We start from the raw sequence: 9,656 nt of genomic DNA, 5'->3' as shown, positions 1-9,656 counted from the left end.
TATCTTCGTCCAACATCGTATCCGTTCGCAAGAGTAGACAGTTGGTAGGTAGTTGCAAGGTAGGGTAGACTGCGGAGGTACGTAATTTGTGGTCGGGACACGAAATTCACGTGGTACTTGGACACGTTAGTGTGGTTAATAATATGTCTTATGAGTTTCAAGTGTAAACTTACTTCCGTAAGAGTACGAATAATTTCGAGACGTTCCATACGCTAAATATCTACAATAAGGAAAACTCATTAGGTTATGCTTTTGGGTCTACTAAACCATACCTCAGTAACCAATGTGGGCTAAAACGAAGGGTTATCGTCAAAACGTATAGGGCTGAGTAGTTCAAGTGACACACACTGACGCACCTTAATACCGCGTGGGACGTATTTTGTGGTGGGGGAATTATCAGTTAGAAATGCACAACTCGACCTTAAGCATAGCTGAAACTATGTAGTGTAAATTTAAGTTGGAGTCATTCGACAGACTTCGACCTGACTAAATGGCGAAAGAAGAACGAAAAGAAGTCTGAGGGTACGTTCTTTGAAAAAGACCCATTGTCCTGAGATTTGAAGATTAGTCAAAGTGCCTCGCGGCCAGAGAGTCTCGAAGACTAGGAAGCGGTTGAGGACGCCGAGAGTCCTTTTGGTGTCCTCCTGCCTCTCCTCGATGCCGACAAGAAGTGGGTTAGTCATGTTAACTAGTGAAATTAACCACTGTCGTCTGTGTCCTACTAGTCGTTTCCTAAATAGTCACTGGAAACACCGGTTTGAGTTAAGGAGAGGCAGGGTAAGTCCAATTGGGAGTCCCTTAAAACAGGACAAAGGGGTAAATTCTTGGTTCTACGATAAAGTTATACGTACGTAAACGAGTCTGTCATTCTTCAACCAGGTGTTTATATCTAGGTTTATAGTAGTTAAGTACTTCGCCCGTAATAAATACCCGGAGAGGAAATGTCCTTGTCACGCATTTGACTCGAGATTAAATGTACATGGACGTGTACCCGTCAGTCACAAGTATCAAAATTGGTCTAGTCTCCGTACTCCTACACAGCAGGGGGTAATAACAGTTATAACATAATCCTGAGTAGTCCACAACATCTCACAAAGCTTAAAATACACAGCGGTTATGCACGACGCTTCTAGGTTCCCATCCGTGCTCAGCCTGGCCACTTCCAGCTCTGCGTCACACACACACACGAACACACACACACACACACACACACACACACACACACACACACACACACCATCACTTTGTTCATTGGTTTATAAACCCAAACAAATAGAATGAACGGCAGCACGCTCTGCTGTTTCCTCTTCAGTGCCAAAGTAAATTACATTTCCAGGATTCAATCCAAACGTTTTCTGAAGCCAAAGCTCACTTCTGTTAAATGTATGTTGTGTCATAGCATGTCTCTTAAGATGTTTAAGGAAGGTTATGTCACCAATCATTGACAAATAAAGCACACTGTTGCCTGGTTAAGGTGTGCGTGGAAATGTAAGCATTAATGTGCTTAACATTAACAAAATGGTTAAATAACTGCTAAAAACATGTTTTAAATTCAAGGCAGTCTGATATAAATGAAAGTAGGCTGGTGAGGCTATTTTTAACTAATTCCTTACAAAGACTCAAATAAACAATATATTGATCTTACTCTCAAGTGCAGTATTGTCTGCTTTTTCAAAGCCTGAAAACCTCTATACGTCCATTGTTTCCTACATTTGTTAATGACTTATTATCAGTGCACTAAGTGACATGTTCCTTTATAACCATGAAACACACACTGGGATTTATGAATAGTTAAACCATCAGACATCAACCTGCTGCCAAATATATTTCAAGAGATCACGTGTATTTATCTGTTGTGAAAATAGTCCCCAATAATAAATGATTATTATTGTCTGTTTGACATATTTCAGCTTGTTTAGGGAATGACAGGGCTTTGGTAAAGACACTTTACAATGTATCCGTTATTATTTAAAATTCAGAGAAAAATGTAGCTTTTGGATGTTATGTTCAGACACTTTTTGTTTTGGAAGAACACATTGTTGGCTTTGGTAATTTCAGGGGATGTCTGGACTAAGAATAAACAGCTTTATCCTTTTAACTGACAGCGTGAGCATTAATGGTTGTACCTCCGTTCACCAGTTTGAATAACCACTTTGTGAACAACTTACCTTTACTTAGACTGTAACTACCAACCTTCCATTAGCACTGATTCAGAGAAGATGTAATCCCTATTCTTCCGCCACACATTTCCATGTAATATTTTAGCCACATGGATACTCTGGAGAGGACCTAAAGAGCCACATGTGGCTCCATAGCCGCAGGTTCTCTATCACTAGTCACGTGTAAGGCAGTGACAGTTTCTCTGTGTTACATACATAGTCTTTTCAAAATAAACTTTGGTTTTCTTAGTTGTAAAGTTACACATGCAACACAACTAATTGTTAGGTTTAGGCAACACAAGAACAAGGTTTGTGATTTGCGATAAATTAAGTAATGCATGTTACGTTACATAAAATAAATAAATCAGCTAAGTACGCAAGTAACATGACATAAGTTAGCTAAAATAAAGTAATAATAATTGACTTGCTTTTACAAAGGGCACAAACAGCTGTCTCAGGCCGTTTCTTTACCTGTTGGCTTTTGACACCATTTTTTGTTATGTTGTGAAAGATGGCAAAATGACTTGAGAACCACAATGTAGTCTGAGCCAGCGTAAAGACTCATTTTGTGCCAGCAGCTCATCACTGGCTGGCTGTGGCCACAGAGCGCTGAGCACATGGCAACAACAGAAGTGAAAAAGCAGTGGAGGGAAGCTAAACTGTTGATTTTCAAAACACCTTGAATGACAGAATTGCCTTTAGCTTCAGCACCAACGGAGGCTTCACAGTTTCCTGTTACCTCAGCTTCACGCTAGATGCGGCCGCACATTGCATTCAAGATGAGTAAGGGCCTGTGTCCACATCGCTCAATTTTTCAATTGTTTTCAATGAGAAGAACGCACATGCAGTTGAATGCAGCGGCCTCAACAAAAAAAGCTGCACTCAAAGTTTTTTCCCCTGAGCGTTTATATGCAGCCACTCCGAGCGCTTGAAGTTGAATATGTCTCAACTTTTCAGAAAATCACTGGTGGTGTAACTGTAGAAATTGGAGGAAAAGCTTGTTTTCGACCATGTCGTATCAAAGACAAAAAGCCAATTTCTTTCAGCCGATTGGCTGCACAAACACAAAATGTTGCTGTTGGTGAGTGTTGTACTTGTATCACCGTTTCTCAGTTCATCCTCCCTGCTCTACTGCTCTCAGACTGAGCGGTGAAGCTCATTTAGACATAGTGTGGAAGCAAGCATCGTTCATGGAGAAAAAACTGTCAAACAGATAAATAATAGCGCTAACAGATCCGAAAATCCAAGAGGTCGATGCTAGTTTGCCATACAACAATGGTGATGCATTGACGAGATCTCGTTGTCCATCATAATTTAATAAAAGAGAACGTTGAGCGCTTTTCTGAGTACACGCTGGGAGAAGTCTTTCGTAGCACCGTTCCAGAACCTTTCTGCCAAAATGGCGTCATGTGGACACAGGCCTTAAAGATGGGGTAGGTAATTTTGGAGAAACCAGCTCGAGTGCGCTAGAATTGAAAAATACACAGTCGGAAAAAATCTGCCACTTCCTTACAGAGCTCCAACACACACGAACGCGCACATGACCAATGAGGGCACGAGATAAGTTTGTGCACAGATGGAAGGCTGACAGGCAGGTAGGCCATCCAGTTATTTTAGCCGGGCCGGCTAAAATGATTGGTTGTAGTTTTTACAGTACTACAGCTTCCACAGATGAAAATTTTTTAATGGATTTTTTGTCAAAGCACTTCAGATATTCATTGCTATCGGGATGTTAAGAGCATTCCATGGAATATAACAAATAGTGTATCTCGAGCTGGTTTCTCAAACTTACCTACCCCACCTTTAATGTAGCGCAAACTGTCTTGATCCAAGTTTTTTTTCAGAGCCATGATTCCCAGATCTTGAATCTGTGTTCTGCATAAATAAATCACTCCTCAGTTGATTCTAGTTCATTTAGTTTTGTCCTCTGACTCTTTTTCTGACTCAGTCAGGTGAAAAACTATGAATATTCATGAGTTGCCTGTGACACATTAATCAGATGAATTACGCTGCATGGTTCAGAGAGAACAAACCCTCACGTCCAAGTTAATAACTTCCAGTGCCACCCAGTCCAAGTGTTCTGTCACCATCGTGGCCGATATTTGTGTCAGAACGTGACCCAACAATGTACCTGACCAGGCGGACAAGGATGATGTGCTTTTTTAAATCAGTTTGAGAAAAAAAAAAAACAGACGATTTCACCTACATTTCACCTGTACTACAGTATATGCAAACAAAACGCAATATGTACATTTTTACAGACACAAAAGACTGTTAACTCATTACAATGGATTCAGCATTACAGAAGCATTATGTATCTTAATATTGTATAAGCACAAACATAAATGTGTCTTCAGTTCAGGTGTAAAGCAGCTTGGTATTGTAGGTAACACACACACATTTCTGAAAGAGTACAAAGAGCACGGCCATGTTTCACTGACAACCAACGACCAAGACATTCACAAATCAAGTTGATATGACAGATTACCCTCTTTGTGCTGCTTAGTCAATGTCATTAATCTTTCACTCGAAATAAATAAAAAAGATTACCGGTAATGATGACAGGGATTTAATTAGAAGTTAAGGTGCTTTTAGAAGCTGCAGGCAACTACATTGAGGAGTAATGGGAGTCAGGGAAGAAGAGCAAAGCACAGTGCGTATGACATTAATTTGAGCTGTACTTGGCTATACAAAGTATTTTTTATGTGCTTTAGTGTATTGTTGAGAAAAAACTAATTAGTTAGGCAGAAAATAACAAAAATGATTACGTTATTATCCAGCTGATAGAACCGAATAATTGATGTCTTTTTCCAACGGAGAAAAAATAAAACATAAGGAAAAATGAATTAACACAAGGCACAAGCCTCCAGTGAGTTGTGATACTCTGACCTAAATTATCTTAGTATACGCTGATATAAAATCATAAAACAATAGACATGATAATTGTAAATTATGCAACATTGAAGTGTTTTGCAATTAAACCGATACCATCCCATTCAGGCAGAGCTGCATTGTTAAAAATCTCTCATTATAAACTATTGTACCTGGAATCAAAAAGAATACTGCATACCACAAAGAGAGCAGAGACTGGATAATTACTTGTTTTTTGCAGCGTGAGGACAAATACAGCACTTCATTCATGTGAAAAACCATGTAGGAGGCACTGCTGTTATATTGAGTATTAAAAACATGTCGTACATCCATCACCAATTTGCAGTATTTAACAAATGTATGTTGGCTTGAATAATGACTATCATTAAATATATTTAAAACGTTTCTACTAGAGCTATTACATGTTCAACGACACTGCATACCTAAATACAATTATCCTTTAACTGTACAGCATGCATCAAGTATTTCTTTAAAAGCACGAGGATCTGCAATTAAATGTTAAGTCTACATATATAATGAATTTCGATCTATAGTACAAGGATAATAATGTTAACATTATCATTAAAGAGACCTGCATTAGCAGCGGCTCTTCAGTCACTATGATCGTTTAATCATCAAACTTGTACATTATGGAAAATGATTATTAATATAGGCTTTTATTGGGCTTTATAAATGATACTGTCAAGCACTGCCATTAAAAACTGCATATTAAAGTAAGCTGATTGTGACAGGGGATGGAGTTCCTGTTTGCAATGACATGAGCGAATAAAAAGGCAACCAAAGTAGCATGTAGTTTGATGAAATTAGATGTGTTACTATGTTTCCTTAAAACATTGGCATTTAGTGAATTATATGGAAGTTCATCTGTTTAACTCCAATAGAGAAGAAAACATAGGATGGTTGCTGACAGGTCATTGTTGCCTCAAATGAATGGACTTCAAAATGAAACTGAAAGGAAGGGAAGACCTATTGCATTTGATTTGAGCAGGAGGAAATGGATCTCAATTTTGCATTATGTGATGGGCATCAACCTAACCATAGTTTTATCGTCGACCATCTCTGTGCAAGGCTGTTTGTTTAGAGGTTCTTAATCCAGCTTTAGTGCAACAACATGGACACTGATATAAGACAACACTGTGACTGCTAACACTTTAGATGATATAGATTATATAACTAGTGCAGGACATCTCTAATGCAAGTTGAAATTGCATGTAAAGTATTACAATAACTAATAATTGCACTATTTTTAAAGTACAAGTGCAAGTCATCATATTATTCCCATTATTATGAGTATAGTGAGCTATCTATATTTGAATAGGTGTTTAGATTTGCATTGCTATGATGGAGCATGCATCCTAGAGCAGTAGTGGTCCTTATTCAATGAAACAAGCTGTGTGTGAATTGGATTGCCCACCTCATAACCTCAGTGACATAAAACGACTGCAACTGCTGTAACATTTAGATAAGGTGGTTAGTGCAGGGAGTAGCCTGTCTGGGGTCCTTTAGATTTATGACCATGAAGCAGGATGTCTCCTGTGGTCACCCTTTGTGGGTTAGTACATCATCTTTTGACATCTGAATTGGATTTATGCATAGATTCTCATTTTGGTTAATGGTTCAAAAGATCAGAACACCAAGGCCAAAGATTTTGATGAATGCAATGTTATACAGTACTTTGAGTAATCAATAAGCTGATTGAAAAATGAAATATTTCTTATTCTCGTAAGTAATCCACCATCATTTCCCATAGTCTGGTGTGGCAGAGATTGCGTCAGAACAAAAGGAGTTCCATCTCAGTTGCTTGATGGGCAGTTACCCAATACATCAGTCATATCGCGACTGTCCTCCTCAACTCTTTCTGTCAGAGGAGGCACAGCCACCTAATCCATCAAACATTCTGGGGTGTCAGCGTCCCGCCTTTGAAGAGAAAAAAAACAACAACAAATTCTCCCAATCCATCTGAGTCCACTAGACAGTGTCAGAGGCAGACACCCTTCTGTGTGCCAGCAGCTGCAGCACCCTGGCAGTGGGTGATGAGGGGGAATGTACATCCCCATGTCCTCCTGCTCACGTCAAGCCACACCATACATTTCAAAGCTTTTACACTCTAAATATTATGTTGGTCATTCGTGTGTTGAACAAGTTTCATATCCTGCAGGCTTGTGAATTGTGTGCCATTCAAACCCACTCCTTTGGCTTTAAATTGCATTCGAGTCAAACTAAAATGTTTGCAACTGAAGTAAAAGTTGATGGTTTTTTAACTAAGAAATTGTGTTTTCATTACAAAGGCTTGACCATTTACAAATGTTCTGGCTCTGGAATAAGACATCACTTGAGACCAGTTGTGGAATCTGATAAATACTGAAATGCATTATTGAAATACTTTTTGATTTGCCCACACTGGGGATTGAAGGTCAAGCTAATTCCTTGTATGTGTAAACCTACTTGGCAGTAAACATGATTCGGTGATGTCAGTTTACTAAACAGCAGTAGTACAGCAATGTGTGATCGACAGCATTTAGTTAGCTTCATCTCAGATATTGAAGTTACTTTCTATGCATGTGTCATCCAGTCCGTCACACCTTATTGTTTCCTGACTAGTGAATATACTCACTTGTCACCATAATCCCTCCTCTCTATGCATTACACTCTGTGCTCTTATCACATTTCTACTTTGACAGCTACATTCATTGTGCCACATGTTGCCGCTGGTGGCAGATTAGCATAGCATTGTGTTGAGAGTTGAATACAATGTGAGCCCTCACTGACTGTGTGGGGTATGAAGGCTGGCGGGAGTCTTTGGAGAGCAGACGGTGTGAACAGGCAGCAGTGAGGTTCAAGGACACCTGGTTAAAATGACTGTCACGACTCAGTCATGACAACACAGCTGAAAAGAGCCAACTGTGCACAGGGACTCTCGACACATGGGCAAAAGGTAACATGGAAATCTGTTCTCTCCCTGCAGGGTTCTGTGATACAGCTGGACTGCGTCTGATCAGGCTAACAGGATTTCCCTCTCTGGAATATATTTGTTGTGTAGTAAGGAAACATAATTCACAGCTGCTCCCAAAAAACAAACATTAATAGCTGTTGCAAGTAAAAAAACAGAACAGAAAAGATTGTAAAATATAAATATCTGAAAGTGTCATTCTGACTATCACTGTGTTAGTCTTTCATCTGACGTTTTGAATTCATTTAAAAGCTTTTTGTACATTCTTTGTGTGACCAGCCATGTTAGGAGCTTCTCAGGAATCAAATCACAGGCTAATGGAAACAAGTTGGTTTCCTTTAAATCTCCTTCCCTGTGAGAGATCAGCAAGACGGGAATTAATCATTTGCTTTCACACATATGCCCCGATTCAATTTACATGGTGACTGTTGAAAGAAGTATAACAGTCTTGATGAATAAAAAACGATTCAACAAAAGAAAGGAAGTTGCTCAAGTTTTCAGGTTTCTTTTTTCCTCTTTACTGGGGGCCAACGCCAGCATGAGTAGCAATTTAATTTTCTAGTTAGCTATTTGAACAGCTATGTCTTATTTTCTCCTTTCAAGGCAATTTTCAGTGCAGTTTATCTCTGGCGATGGATTGAAAGGAAATGAAACAGAGAAAGGTCGACTATCGCCAGTAGCACTCACCTCCATCATAATGAAGTGCTTTGAGCGGTTAGTCAAAACCATCATCACCTCCTCCCTCCCTGACTCTCTGGACCCCCTGCAGTTTGCCTACAGAGCAAACAGGTCCACAGACGACGCCATAGCCCTCACCATCCACACTGCCCTCTCACACCTGGACCAGAGGAACACATATGTGAGAATGCTGTTCATTGATTACAGTTCAGCTTTCAACACCATTGTGCCCTCCAAGCAGGTCATCAAGCTCAGAGACCTCGGGCTCAACAGCGCCCTCTGTGGCTGGATCCTGAACTTCCTGACGGGCAGACCCCAGGCAGTGCGGGTGGGAAACATCACATCCTCCACCCTGATCCTCTCAACACCGGAGCCCCTCAAGGCTGCGTGCTCAGCCCTCTCCTCTACTCTGAGGACATTTCTCAATCGCGAGGAAACTGGCTTCCAAGCCAATATTTCAAGGATACTACGTCATCGAGTGCCGCCGAAGGACTGTTCCAATCTCCAGCATACTTGGAATTTCACCGAGGCCGCGTCCTTGGTTTGTGGGTAATTTCGAGGCTGCACATGGGTAGACTTCGCGTCCTTAAAATCCCCACAATGCTTTGCGCACGGACCAATTTCCCCAAATCTGTGGCGGAAAATGTAAGGCGGGGCCTCTCATATGACGCACACCTGCACACTTGCTAGCCTGTTCCACTCTTTGTTTTCCAAATGCCAGGAAGGATTCTTGTCTAGCTTCTGAAGGAAGTGACTCGGAAGACATGTGCTACCAAGCAAGCATCCTCGTGATTGAGAAACGGCCACTGTCACTACCCGATCCGTCCCTCTGCCCGATCTCTACTGCGCATGTGCGAGATGGTCCGCCATATTGGACAACTCCGGACGGCAACCCAAGATGGACCCAAGATAATGAAATTAATTTAACTTCTGTTAGACAGCCATATGCCATACTATTTTGCTATACATTCACAGTA

At 40.5% G+C, this 9,656-nt stretch overlaps 1 protein-coding gene across 3 annotated transcripts in view; it reads right to left on the bottom strand.

Annotated features, from left to right (window-relative positions):
- The window catches only part of LOC104963912 (glutamate receptor ionotropic, delta-1), a 98,516-nt gene that overhangs the window by 42,938 nt on the left and 45,922 nt on the right, over nucleotides 1-9,656 (bottom strand). The window lies entirely within an intron of this gene.

The sequence above is a fragment of the Notothenia coriiceps genome, unplaced genomic scaffold, assembly GCF_000735185.1.
Source record: "Notothenia coriiceps isolate Sejong01 unplaced genomic scaffold, NC01 NC01_scaffold00036512, whole genome shotgun sequence".
Taxonomy (NCBI): domain Eukaryota; kingdom Metazoa; phylum Chordata; class Actinopteri; order Perciformes; family Nototheniidae; genus Notothenia; species Notothenia coriiceps.
This window is presented reverse-complemented; position numbering and strand designations above follow the sequence as displayed.